Genomic DNA, 15083 nt, shown 5'->3' on the forward strand with positions numbered 1-15083 from the left:
AAGAAATTAACACAACTAATCGAAATATCTATACCCAATACAACAAATATACAGAAGAAAACAGGAGAAAAAATTGAAAAATACATCCAACTGGCTGAGGAAGTCAAAGACATGTGGCATCAGGATAAAGTTGACATTATACCAATTATACTATCAACTACAGGAGTCATACCACACAATATCCAGCAGTACATCAACGCAATACAGCTACATCCAAATGTATATATACAACTACAGAAATCTGTAATTATTGATACATGTTCTCAATTACCCGAAAGTTCCTAAATGCAATGTAACATATACCGTACAGTTAAAAGGAAGTCACGCTTGATCAAGGTCCGCGTCACTTTCCATTTTTAACCAGACATAACGTCTGAGAAAAGAAAGAAATAATAATAAAGAAAACCTAGCTCTTAAGGTAAGTCGTAGGGTCAGTATTGTTCCTACTTTGTCCAGAATCCAAAGTGACTTATGAGGTTGGCTTCTACCAGTTCTTCCGTTCTTTTGTAAATAAATCATGTCTTCATTTTGCAACCATTACGTATTAAACTGATGGTTCGGTAGTATTCGGACCTGTCAGCACCTGATTTCCTTGGGATTGGTATTATTACATTCTTCTTGAAGTCCAAGGGTATTTCGCCTGCATCGCACGTCTTTCTCACCAGGTGGAATAGTTTTTTCATGGCGGGCTCTCCCAAGGATGTAATTAGTTTTGAGGGCATGTGATCTGCTCCAGGGGCCTAGTCTCGGCTTAGGTTTTTCAGTGCTCTGCCAAACTCTTCTCCCAGTATCACATCTCCGATCTCAACTTCATCTACTTTATTCTCTTCCCGTCTATAATACTACCTTGAACTCGACTTCCCTTGTATAGCCCCTCTATACAGGGTGTATATAACTTTCCTTTGCGGACTTTGAAGACAGGTTCAAAACAAGGAAAAAATAGCTAGTAAACATAAATCTGAAATGCATACGTTAAGAGTTATGAGCACTGCGACTGACAGGCAGTGCAAAATGGCTAAGCAGGAGTGGCTAGAGAACAAACGAAAGTGTATAGAAGCATGTATAACTGGGGAAAGTACAGTTACCGCCTACAGGAAAATGAAAGTGGCGTTTTGAGAAAAAAGAAGAAGCTACATGGTCATTAAGAGCTCAGATGGAAAACCAGTACTAAGCGAAGAAGAGAAAGGTGAAATGTGGAAGGAATATACAAGGTGTCACTAATTCTCTTTATCCCCTTTATGGACTTTGAGGACAGATTCCTCATACTCACACTAAAGCAAGGAAAAAAAATTCAATAAACATGGGCTCTAAAATGCATACCTTATGAGCTATGAGCACTTGTTCGATAGAAGAGATGTGTTCCACAGTAGCGAAGATAAATAAGTGCTCACAATCATCTTAGGGCTGAAGCTCTTAAGGTACGCATTTCAGAACCCATGTTTACTGAATGGTTTTTCCATGCTTTGGTGTAAGAAACCTGTCCTCAAAGTCCGTAAAGGGAATAAAGGGAATTTAATGACACCTTTTATATTCCTTCCACATTTCACCTTTCCCTTCTTCTTTTAGTACTTGTTTTCCATCTGAACTCTTATTAAATCATGTAGCCAATTCTCTTTCCTCAAAAGGCTACTTACGTCAGTCCTGCTTCGCAATTTTGCACTTCCTGTCAGTTCCATTCGTAATTTTATTCAAGAGAAACACAGCATGTTTGTTGTCAGGATGATCTGCGCAGAAAGAAAAATAATTGGCCCGTGGGGGGATCGAACCCACGACCTTCGCGTGATTAGCACGACGCTCTAACCAACTGAGCTAACGGGCCAGTACGAGTAGCTGATAGTCTTGAGAAGAAGATAAGTCTCGGAATCCCCATTGCGTAGCAATAACTGTATTTGTAACCCCCCGTTTCGTCTGACAAGTCGTGAGGAACGGCTAGGCACAGTCATTAACTGAGCCACGTTAGGCGGGTTGCCGACAATCAGGGGCTCTGAATTCGCGCTCTGTAGAGTCCATTCAAACAAGGGCTCGAGGGCTTACGTCAGGATTTTTGTAATGCTGGTGACATGAATTTTTCGGTTGAGTTATGAGTCTCGTCAACGACGCGGAAAACGGAAATGTAACGGTTGCTTGTTTCTAGCAACTGGTCGTGACCCTTCTAAGACATTCAGATCGCCCGTCTCTCGGAACAATGTATTAAATCCTCAGTCGAGGTAACGTGAACATTTTTTTTGTCTATTGTAGTTGAGAGTGAGTTAATCTTTGATGGCTAGGTGCACTCGTATCACTCATTTGACGTCCTATTACATTCCACTGTTTAACGTATACCTTGAAGAGATTATCGCGAAATGTTTAGATGGGAAAAGGGGAGTATGTATTGGTGGAAAGAGAATAGAATGTATAAGATTTGCTGATGACATGGTATTAGTGGCAGAAAGTGAGCGGACAGTGAATAACATGCTCAAAGATCTGAATGAAGCTTGTGTGGAATATGGGATGCAAATAAACACAGCAAAAACAAGGAGTATGGTCACCAGTACAAGACGCAGACTGTCCAGTATTAAAATAGGACACTCTACCATTAGCCAAGTAAGTCAATTTAAATATCTTGGAAGCACAATAACTGAAGACTTGAGATGTCACTGTAACCTCCCCACAGAAAATGTTAAATGAAAATGTGCCAAGCGTAACCTCCCCACAAAAATATGACAATGAAAATGAGCCAAGCGTAAACTCCCCACAAAATAATAATTAAATGAATTTTTTTTAATATTGTGACCTCTCAACAAAATTGGCTCCCATTTTATAATCTGTGTGCAGAAATGCATTCACATTTAATGTTCCCACAAAATTCTTTTCTTATTTAATGTTAAGTTCGAAACAGAAAAATTCCTAAACACCCAAATAATAAAAAAAATTTAGTAACCTGATAAATTTTATGAGGACAGCAGCGCTGCCCTTCGGCCCTGTATTCTGAATAAAAAAAGCAAAAATTCTTACCTCAATAAAAACTGCAATTATATCTGCTCTTAATTAGATATTTTTCGACACAGCTTTGTGCAATGCTGGCGCATATTTTTTTTTTCTTTTTATTCTTGGAAGGAATGATCATGCATTGGAAATATTCTTTAAATTGAAATGAATGCTTTTCTTTAAAAGAGTTACTTTATATTATAAAAATTATAATTGGGGCATTTTTTGGAACAAATTAAATTACAATTAACATACATTATTAAATATACGCAAGGCTGCTTCTTTACCTTCTACAACAATACTCATCCTCCAGAATCCTGACCAGAGTCGCGAGCAGAGCACACAGCCGACACATGCCGACTCCCGCCGACTCACGCAGACTACACCAGACTACTGTCGACTCGTGCAGACAAGTGCAGACTAGCGACAAGCAACAACTAACGACAAACTACTCTCTGGTCAGAGATTCTGTCATGCCTCGCCCATCGCCGGCAAAGCATGCATCTTACATCACCAGGAGGTGAAAACCCGAATTGCCATAGCAAAGGAGGAATTCAACAGAAAGAGGAGACTCTTATGTTGCAAATTAGATAAAGGGCTAAGGAAAAGGCTTGGCAAATGTTTTGTCTGGAGTGTGGCTTTATATGGGGCAGAAACATGGACACTGAGACGAGAGGATGAAAAAAGGTTAGAAGCATTTGAGATGTGGATGTGGACGAGGATGGAAAGAGTGAGTAATGAAAGAGTATTGGAAAGGGTTGGTGGGAGAAGATGTCTGCTGAAGGTTGTAAGAGAAAGGAAAAAGAACTGGTTGTGTCATTCATTGAGAAGGTAGTGCTTGCTAGTAGATGCTTTGGAAGGATTGGTTTGTGGGAGAAGTCTGAGAGGAAGAAGGAGATACAAGGTGATAGACGACATAAAGGGAAGAGGAAATTATGAGACCTGAAGAGGATGGCAGAAGACTGGACAGCCTGGAGAACTACCATGTGAAAACCTGCCTTTAGGCAGAACACTGATGATGATGACATTCCACTATGAATTCTCCATGATAGTGAAACGAACTGCCTGTATTGCTGTTCGATTGAACAGTTTTTGATCAGAGTACTCAACTGGCCTTACCTGAAATGCTGTTTATTATTATCACTTAGGATTGCAATAATCAATAGGACATATTGCTGTTACTTGTAATTTAGATGTAGCAATCAGTTATGTATGTGGGCCATCGGAAACCTCTACAGTCAGAACTACTTTGAGGTAAGGAATTAATGGTTGGGAATGTTATATTCACATAAACAATATGTGAATCTTGTAGCAACAAATAACTTAATTTTGGTTGACGATCAGCAGCATCGGTACATGCATTACAAGAGCGCATAGTGATTTGTTGTACAATGAGATAGGTAACTACGACTCTAGAAACCAATACTTGTGTTAACTCTCCCTCCATTAATCGAGAAGAAAAACTCCATAGACGTGACATCTGGCGATTACACTGTCTGGCGATAGGACATCGCATTCCAGTCCAAAGACGGAGGAATCTCTTGTCTGTCGCTCAAGTGCTTGAGGTCTTAATAAAGAAGTGTAGCAGTGCACTCTCGCGGACAACATGTAGTGCAGACTGCAAGAGTTGTGTCAGCGACGTGTACCATCCAAAATGCAAATAAGGTCCAGTTAGCCGCTCTTGTGCGATTACAGCCGACAAGTAGACAGAAAGTCGTTGGTGACGAACTGAGGAAAGACTGATTTTCATCGCTCTACAAATGGCTAGCTATTAATGGCAGTTGAAAACACCATCATGGCTGAAACAGGTCTCACCTATGAGCTTTATGTATTGTAGAACATGCAGCACTGCGCTATATGATCAACTGAGAAAACCGAACTACGGGTTCAAAAAATTTGATGCCGCAGTTCGCACGCTCTGTTTTTGGTGGGGCTGTAACCGCTCCTCCACCTGTACCCCCGACGCTGTATTCTTCTAAGCGTGCGTCTCACAGCCTACTAATGACCCTCCTCTCCCCCTGTGCAAAACCGTCTTCTCAAATTCTGTTGTTGTTTGAGGTCTTCAGTCCAGAGACTGGTTTGATGCAGCTCTCCGTGCTACTCTATCCTGTGCAAGCTTCTTCATCTCCCAGTACCTACTGCAACCTACATCCTTCTGAATCTGCATAGTGTATTCATCTCTTGGTCTCCCTCTACGATTTTTACCCTTCACGCTGCCCTCCAATACTAAATTGGTGATCCCTTGATGGCTCAGAACATGTCCTACCAACCGATCACTTCTTCTAGTCAAGTTGTACCACGAATTTCTGTTCTCCCCAACTCAATTCAATAGCTCCTCATTAGTTATCTGATCTACCCATCTAATCTTCAGCATTCTTCTGTAGCACCACATTTCGAAAGCTTCTATTCTCTTCTCACAACAGCTGGCCGGTGTGGCCGAGCGGTTCTAGGTGCTTCAGTCTGAAACCGCGCGACCGCTCCGGTCGCAGGTTCGAATCCTGCCTCGGGCATGGATGTGTGTGATGTCTTTAGGTTTAAGTAGTTCGAAGTTCTAGGGGACTGATGACCTCAGAAGTTAAGTCCCATAGTGCTCAGAGCCACTTGAACCAGTTTTTTCGTCTTGTCCGTACTATTTATCGTTCACGTGTCACTTCCATACATGGCTACACTCCATACAAATACTTTCAGAAACGACTTCCTGACACTTAAATCTAATTAACAAATTTCTCTTCTTCAGAAACGCTTTCCTTGCCCTTGCCAGTCTACATTTTATATCCTCTCTACTTCGACCATCATAAGTCATTTTGCTCCACAAATAGCAAAACTTATTTACTACTTTAAGCGTCTCATTTCCTAATCTAATACCCTCAGCATCACCCGATTTAATTCGACTACCTTCCATTATCCTCGTTTTGCTTTTGTTCATGTTCATCTTATATCCTCCTTTTAAGACACTGCCATTCCGTTCAGCTGCTCTTCCAAGTCCTTTGCTGTCTCTGACAGAATTACAATATCATCGGCGAACCTTAAAGTTTTTATTTTTTTATCCATGGATTTTAATACCTACTCCGAATTTTTCTTTTGTTTCCTTTACTGCTTGCTCAATATACAGACTGAATAAGATCGGGGATAGGCTACAACCCTGTCTGACTCCCTTCCCAACCACTGCTTCCCTTTCTTGCCCCTCGACTCTTATAACTGCCATCTGGTTTCTTTACAAACTGTAAATAGCCTTTCGCTCCCTGTATTTTACATCTGCCACCTTCAGAATTTGAAATAGAATATTCCAGTCAACATTGTCAAAAGCTTTCTCTAAGGCTACAAATGCTAAAAACGTGGGTTTGCCTTTCCTTAATGTATTTTCTAAGATAAGTCGTAGGATCAGTATTGCGTCACGTGTTCCAATATTTCTACGGAATCCAAACTGGTCTTCCCCGAGGTCGGCATCTACCAGTTTTTGCATTCGTCTGTAAAGAATTCGTGTTACTATTTTGCAGCCGTGGCTTATTAAAGTGATAGTTCGGTAATTTTCACATCTGTCAACATCTGCTTTCTTTGAGATTGGTATTATTATATTCTTCTTGAGCCGGCCGCGGTGGTCCAGCGGTTCTGGCGCTGCAGTCCGGAACCGCGGGACTGCTACGGTCGCAGGTTCGAATCCTGCCTCGGGCATGGGTGTGTATGATGTCCTTAGGTTAGTTAGGTTTAAGTAGTTCTAAGTTCTAGGGGAGTTATGACCTAAGATGTTGAGTCCCATAGTTCTCAGAGCCATTTGAACCATTTTTGAACCATATTCTTCTTGAAGTCTAAGGGTATTTCGCCTGTCTCATACATCTTGCTGCACTAGATGGTAGAGTTTTGTCAGGGCTGGCTCTCCCAAGGCTATCAGTAGCTCTAATGGAATGTTGTCTACTCCAGGGGCCTTGTTTCGGCTTAGGTCTTTCAGTGCTCTGTCAAATTCTTCACGCAGTATCATATCTCCCATTTCATCTTCGTCTACACTCTACATCCTCTTCCATTTTCATAATATTGTCCTCAAGTAAATCACCCTTGTACAAACCCTCCATATACTCCTTCCACCTGTCTGCTTTCTCTTCTTTGCTTAAAACTGGGATTCCCTCTGAGCTCTTGATATTCATACAAGTGATTCTCTTTTCTCCGAGGTCTCTTTAATTTTCCTGCAGGCAGTATCTATCTTACCCTAGTGAGATATTCCTCTACATCCTTACATTTGTCCTCTAGCCATCCCTGCTTAGCCAATTTGCACTTCCTGTCGATATCATTTTTGAGACGTTGATGTTCCTTTTGCCTGCTTCATTTACTGCATTTTTATATTTTCTCCTTTCATCAATTAAATCAATGTATCTTCTGTTACCAAAGAATTTCTACTAGCCCTCGTCTTTTTACCTGCTTGATCTCCTGCTGCCTTCACTATTTCATCCCTCAAAGCTACCCATTCTTCTTCTACTGTATTTCTTTCCCCCATTCCTGTCAATCGTTCCCTGACGTTCTCCCTGAAACTCTCTACAACCTCTGGTTCTGTCAGTTTATCCAGATCCCATCTCCTTAAATTCCCACCTTTTTGCAGTTTCTTCAGTTTTGATGTACAGTGAATAACCAATAGATTGTGGTCAGAGTCCACATCTGCCCCTGGAATTGTCTTACAATTTAAAACCTGGTTCCTAAATCTCTGTCTTACCATTAGATAATCAATCTGAAACCTTTGAGTATCTCCAGACCTTTTCCATGTATACAGACAGCTTTCTTTCGTGATTCTTGAACCAAGTGTTAGCTATGATTAAGTTATGCTCTGTGCAAAATTCTACCAGGTGGCTTCCTCTTTCATTTCTTACCCCCATTCCATATTCACCTACCACGTTTTCTTCTCTTCATTTTCCTACTATCGAATCCCAGTCACCCATCACTATTAAATTTTCGTCGCTCTTCACTATCTGAATAATTTCTTTTATCTCATCATACATTTCATCAATCTCCTAGTCATCTGCGGAGCTAGTTGGCATATAAACTTGTACTACTGTGGTAGGCGTGGCCTTCGTGTGTATCTTGGCCACAATAATGCGTTCACTATGCCGTTTGTAGTAGCTTACCCGCACTGCTATTTTTATTCATTATTATCCCTACTCCTGCATTATCACTATTTGATTTTGTATTTATAGCCCTATATTCACCTGACCACAAGTCTTGTTCCTCCTGCCACCTAACTTCACTAATTCCCACTATATCTAACTTTAACCTATCCATTTCCCTTCAATTCTACTATGCATATTTTTTTTTGTCAAGAATCTTGATTAGTGCTTTTTACACTTTTCTGGTGAGTTCATAACGACGGCAGTAATTTCTTGAGACTGCGATTACGACTGTTGTGGAACTTTTCACTGTGCATTCCTTCAGCTTTCCTGGCCCCACTTCCTCCTCGCATCGCACATTAAGTGCAGGTTTACAACGTTCCTGCTCTGTTTCCGAAATCTTGTCGTGAACTGCGAGGAGCGGTACTCCATCGCAAACGACTGTGTATTGTTTTTCAAGGTGGCGCCAGCGAGTCGGCACGCTGTTGTTTGTTATGAAACACGTGTCTCAGTCGCAATACTGATTCGAGAACCTGCACATCCTGAAATATACAAATTATGACCATTGGTTCCTCATGTCAAAATACTGGTCTACCGTCTATATTATTTCGACCTACAAGAACTGGAAGACACTGTAGTTAATGTTCGGCAGTGGAATGCAGCGCATTTTACGACGAAGAGACGACGCAGTTAGGGCCTGCCAATTAGGCGACAAATTCCCCTCCACGCCCCCAGGGTGCGTGTCTGGGCAGCGCGTGTCGTTCGTCACTTGGCGCTGCCTGTAATTACCAGACATTCCACATCACATGAGATGCGCTGACATCGTCGCATCAGCGATTCGGAATTGCCTGCGCAATCAGTATTTTTTTCTTGTTTTTCCTTATTTTCAGGAATGAGGACTTTTTACTTCCGATTTCCCCTCACTCTCATAATCCAATAGTTTGTCGCAGGCAGACAACGGAAGGGCTTTGCTGGGAGGTGTGTAGGAACCAGTCATTCTCGTTAAAGCCACCAAGCCGGCCGGAGTGGCCGTGCGGTTCTAGGCGCTACAGTCTGGAGCCGAGCGACCGCTACGGTCGCAGATTCGAATCCTGCCTCGGGCATGGATGTGTGTAATGTCCTTAGGTTAGTTAGGTTTAATTAGTTCTAAGTTCTAGGCGACTGATGACCTCAGAAGTTATGTCGCAAAGTGCTCAGAGCCATGTGAACCATTTTTAAAGCCACCAAGTATGCTACAAATAAAAAGAAAGAAAATACTCTAGTTGTGCTTTTCGATTTCTGTATGTTCTAAGTAATGATGATGTGTTCTACCCATGAGGCAGGCCCAACACTGCAAGTTCATCATTCTCCAGTCCTCCGGATTATCCACCATCTTTTTCGTGACTACGGATGATGTCATTAGCTAGCTGGTATCTTCTTCTTCCTCTGTTCCTCTGCCTGATTACCACGCGTTCTTGTAGATTCTTCATTATACTGTGCACTTTCGTTTCTTTCTCTTAACTGTTTCCAGTATTTGTCCCTTCTCATGCACCCTGTGTAACGCAAAGTCATTCCTTATTTTTTCCTTCTAATTTCACAGTTTCCATTCCTCTATGGGCCCACTTCTCGAAAGGTCTAAGTATTTCTTCTCTGTGCCGCAAGGTCCACGGATGAGGCACCATACAGCGCAAGAATCCAGAGTATGTATACAAAGCACTTCACTAACCTTTTCGTTAACGATTTATGAACCACAGAAAAAATTCCTCATTGCAATGACATTGCCATCACATCACCTGTTATAATTTCACTACTCATGTGTACAGGAGATTATTTTTTCATGTTGCATCATACACACATTTTTGGTAGTAGTGGCTTTATTCATCTGTAGATCTCTTTTTACAAGGATATATGACATGTCAAAGTATTTACAAATTTAGATCAATTTAAAATAAGCTAATTCGTATACACATATATTTACAGACTTCTAGTTACAGACAATCATTAGATTTACTCCTGATATACTTTTTTTACAAATAACTTATTAAATAATGCAATGCCACACTGTTCACTCATGTCTCACTATCAGTCACTGCACACACTATACACACGTTGTTTCATAACACTTCACTCACTACACACACAAACACTAACACTGGTTATCTCTGGGCCATTTTCTGCACCGCATCTTTCCATTTGCTATCCTGAAAAACTGAGTCAGCATCCCTCCATAATGAGTGAGATGTTGAGCTCAGAAAGAGGAAGAGGTGTTACTATTGTGCTATGCATATCTTGGGGGTAAGTATTTCTAGAAAGGAAAAAAGAAGGAAAAAAACATAATGTGAAGGTGCTATGTGGAATGTTGGATATTTTATAATCATTATTATTATTTATTTGTGTAACATTTTTTTACTAAACCCCTACTCTGTTTTATCTAAGTAATCCTTCAATGTATAAAATGAATTGCATAACAGGTACTTTTTAGCTGCCTTTTTAAATAAGTGTATTTTTGCAATTTCTTTAATCTCTTTTGGTAATTTAATGTACAGTTTCATTCCCTGGTAGAAAATGCTGTTTTGAGTTTTATGTTTAATTTTTCTTGGTAAATGTAAGTTGAGTCTAGCTCTTGTTCCATGGTCATGGACAGAGCTGTTTGTGCAATAATTACCAATGTTATTTTTGATGTGTACAACTGACTGGTATTCACATGGAGCAATCAAAATCCCCAGCATTTTGAACAGATCTTTACAATGACCTCGACTACTATTGTTGGTTATTATTATTATAGCTCTTTTCTGGAGTTTGAAAATTGTGTTCATATTTTGTGCATTTGTTTACCAAAAAAGAATTCCATATTAATAATATGTAAGTAAAAGACACTGCATGTTACACACTGATGATAGGATTCTAAGGGCATAACATGCTGATGACATTCTGTTTGGAAGTACCTTTGTGTGTTCACACTAGCTCAAGTGAGAATCAATATTTATTCCTAGAAATTTTGCATTTGTTACATAGTCTATACATCACAGTCTATACCGTTACACGGTTTATACATATACAACTTAGATTATACTTATAGAATAATAACAAAATACATAAATTAAATCCACAATGTGGTCATATCTTCAAATCTCTTATAAGCAGTTTTCTATGATGTAATACCTTCTTATGACGTTGACAGGCTTTAATATACATGATGAAAAGACCTTATAATTTCAGATATAACTTTCTTTGCTGTCTTCGGTATTTAGACCATGATTACGTAACGGTTACTACTTCACTCATGGGGGCGTCTGCTACCTTAATTTTGTGTAAATGACTAGGGTAACATAACTTTACGTATCGTTTACTGATTTCGACTCTGTGAAGACACGCTGTCTTCGGCTTGTTCGGTAGTATTATTTGCATAAAATATCCCTTTACATTTTTGCGAAACGGTCGACTCACTTTTTCTATTTACCCAGTCTTGTTGGCGTGTTTGTAAAATGAAGTAATCTCGTGGTAATCTAATTATTTGTAGCTTTCCTTGCTTAATACTCTCGTTAGCATTTGTATCAATTATTTTGCGTCCTAAGATTTATACAAAATTTATTTTCATGTTGATAATTCTTGAGGTATAAAACGAATTCAAGTATGTCATACATACAGCCAAGGGTGGACTCTCCCTGCTATGGTGTTTCCATGTGCTGTAAAGCAGTTTTGCAATCCGACATTCTCCTTCTGACAAATTTAACCAAGACTCAGAACATTGTAGAAGCACTGGAAGCTGGGTCGAATGAGAGATGTTTATACTGTTGCAGAAAGAGTGCTTCGGCCAAAATGAAGTCCAGTCGCCTGCTCCACAATCTATTTTGAATGTCCATTGTATGTGAGGTCCCTTCCTAGTCTCTCCTTTAACTGTTTAATCCATGTGACAGACGCTGTAACGAGATTCATCACTATTACTATTATTCGTACTACAGGAATCATTCTTCTGTTTATTTGCATTGCCATTTACTTAGGGTAAATTGAGACTTAGTGCATCGTATGGAAACTAGGTCATCTTGGACTACCTTCCAATAGCCCAGTGACATGGGCTGTGGCAAAGGGGGAGGGCTATGGGGGCCATAGCCCCCCCCCCCCCCCCATAATGGAGTATCATATTACACTGGATAAAATGACTTAAGGAATCAGCGAATATATTACGTTAACAGATTCAATCATTTTTTTTATAATTATGTAGCAATATAGGTTGCAATGTATTTCAAACACATTTTAACAAAAGAATAAGAGTGGGAAATTGCTTACTATCTAACCTAATAAATATCATTTAACGTAAAATGGGCGTCTTATTATTTATTAATATACACTGGATATATATTAATGTACCACTTACAATAATCAAGAGAGCTAAATATGCTGGATATGCCTACCAACACCTAAATTTCTGACCCCAGACAAAAACTTCGAAATCGTCGGACATCTGGGTCAAATCGTGACACGTTTTTACCCTGAAGTCCAAAACAGTTACTAAAAACTAAACAACACCAAATGTTACCAATTTGTCGGTGGAGGACCCCAACTCTCCTTTTGTTAAGCGATATTCCATTCCCCCAAACCCCTCCCCCCCCCCCCCCCAGCCATTAGCCCCACCCCTTGACCGACTTCTAGAACTGCCCCTGCCCAGTGATGGTAATTCCCTGGAGAAAATTGTGTGATCAACGAACACTCGGAAGGTGTTGCACAACCTGCTTGATGGCTTGTTTTTATATAAACTGATGCCATTAGGGATACTATCGCGCTCCCTCACAGCACCTCCTGACGCGGCGTTTTGTTTCTAACAAGGGAACATCCCCATCGCACCCCCCTCAGATTTAGTTATAAGTTGGCACAGTGGATAGGCCTTGAAAAACTGAACACAGACCAATAGAGAAAACAGGAATAAGTTGTGTGGAACTATGAAAAAAATAAACAAGGTATATAAACTGAGTAGTCCATGCGCAAGATAGGCAACATCAATGATAGCATGAACTCAGGAGCGCCGTGGTCCCGTGGATAGCGTGAGCAGGTGCGGAAGGAGAGGTCCTTGGTTCAAGTCTTCCCTCGAGTGAAAAGTTTAATATTTTATTTTCAGACAATTATTATCTGTCCGTCCGAACGTCCGATGCGAGGTAACTGCACCGTAGTATGGGGACGCTACACCAAACCGGAAAAAATTGAAAACGTTAAAAACATATGTTTTGACAGAGAACAGGGAAAACTGTGCGACTGTGAAACTGTTTCATTCATTTATTGCAGTTTATGTGACAAACTCTTATGTTTTCATCGCTTTTTTGGGAGTGATTATCACATCCACAAGAAAACCTAAATCGGGCAAGGTAGAAGAATCTTTTTACCCAGTCGCCAAGTTTACGACTTAGGTGGGTCGACAACATATTCCTGTCATGTGACGCACATGCCGTCACCAGTGTCGTATAGAATATGTCAGACGTGTTTTCCTGTGGAGGAATCGGTTGACCTATGACCTTGCGATCAAATGTTTTCGGTTCCCATTGGAGAGGCACGTACTTTCGTCTACTATCGCACGGTTTTGCGGTGCGGTCGCAAAACACAGACACTAAACTTATTACAGTGAACAGAGACGTCAATGAACGAACGTACAGATCATAACTTTGCGAAAATAAAGAAAAATATCTTACTCGAGGGAAGACTTGAAACAAGGACCTCTCTTTCGGCAGCTACTCACGCTAACCACGGGATCACGGCGCTCCCGAGCTCAGTATCCTTGATGTTGCCTATCTTAGGCATGGACTACTCAGTTTGTATATTTTGCTTATTTTTTTCATAGTTCCACACAACTTCTTGCTGTTTTCTCGATTGATCTGTGTTCAGTTTTTCAAGGCCTATCCACTGCGCCAACTTATAACTAAATCTGAGGGGGGTGCGATGGGGAGGTTCCCTTGTGAGGAATGTAGTCGTCATCGATTATCTTACAGGGGCTAGTTAGTGTCAATTAAGAAGTTCGATTCAATCTCATTGTCTGCTAGAGGCACTGTCCTTACTGGAAAAGACGGAAGTTAAAATCATGAGTACCCATTTTGTTGAATTTTGAAGCCCTTGTTCTACTTTTTCCGTGTTCCCCCCAAAAAATTTGTTTTTGAACATCTGCCTTCCGCAAAAAAAAACACCATTTTAAGGCATATACGTACCGTAATTAAAATATCTTTATTCTCCACGTGAATCCCCTACAACTCCAATTTAACAACATGATATTTCGTACATTTTATGTGCATGTTAATGATTCGCATGAAGAAATGAGTCTTGACTCACTGTGAACGGCGGCAGTCACTCAACCTTTCAGGCGAGTTTGCAAATTTTTTAAGTTCTGCAGAGTGTCATTTCCGAGCCTGTGTTTACTCAGACTTTTTTATCACGCCGGAAGGAAGCGTCATATTGCAAAGCGATGTGATTAATTTTTATTCTTATTTTTATTACTGTACGCTTGATATTCGTAGTCACCATTCCAAAACATGGGTGATGGCTTGATTGCATGAATGTGAGTGTAACTGCAAACACATGCAAGTTGGTAAATTCAGACCACTGGGTTTAAATTCGGCGCGTTTGGTGGGGCGTTGAGTCCGTGGGAAATTCTGAACACTTGAACCAGACCTCGTGTCTGCTGCCTCTTGATTCGAAGAGACGTCTGCTAGCTCACTCCGGAACCGCGCGACTGCTACGGTCGCAGGTTCGAATCCTGCCTCGGGCATGGATGTGTGTGATGTCCTTAGGTTAGTTAGGTTTAAGTAGTTCTCAGTTCTAGGGGACTGATGACCTCAGATGTTAAGTCCCATAGTGCTCAGAGCCATTTGAACCATTTTATAAACCTACAGCTAACGCATATAAGACAATAAGCATCTCACACTTTTTTTCTCAAGAAATTATTTAACACACACTGCAGAAAACCTGTAGCTCCTAACCCTCTTCATAGCCCAGGCAAAGCGAATGGAGAACAGAGATATATTTCAAAAATCTGTACCCTACTTGTCCGCCACTGTGTAAGGTTCCTCTTCT

The 15083-nt window shown here is 40.6% G+C and overlaps 1 non-coding gene across 1 annotated transcript; it reads right to left on the reverse strand.

Annotated features, from left to right (window-relative positions):
• Positions 1-1745: 1745 nt before the first annotated feature.
• Trnai-aau (transfer RNA isoleucine (anticodon AAU)) lies at positions 1746-1819 on the reverse strand. Its single transcript has one exon. It is a non-coding gene; the product is annotated as a tRNA-Ile (tRNA).
• Positions 1820-15083: the final 13264 nt, after the last annotated feature.

This window comes from Schistocerca cancellata, chromosome 1, assembly GCF_023864275.1.
Source record: "Schistocerca cancellata isolate TAMUIC-IGC-003103 chromosome 1, iqSchCanc2.1, whole genome shotgun sequence".
NCBI classification, from domain to species: Eukaryota; Metazoa; Arthropoda; class Insecta; order Orthoptera; family Acrididae; genus Schistocerca; species Schistocerca cancellata.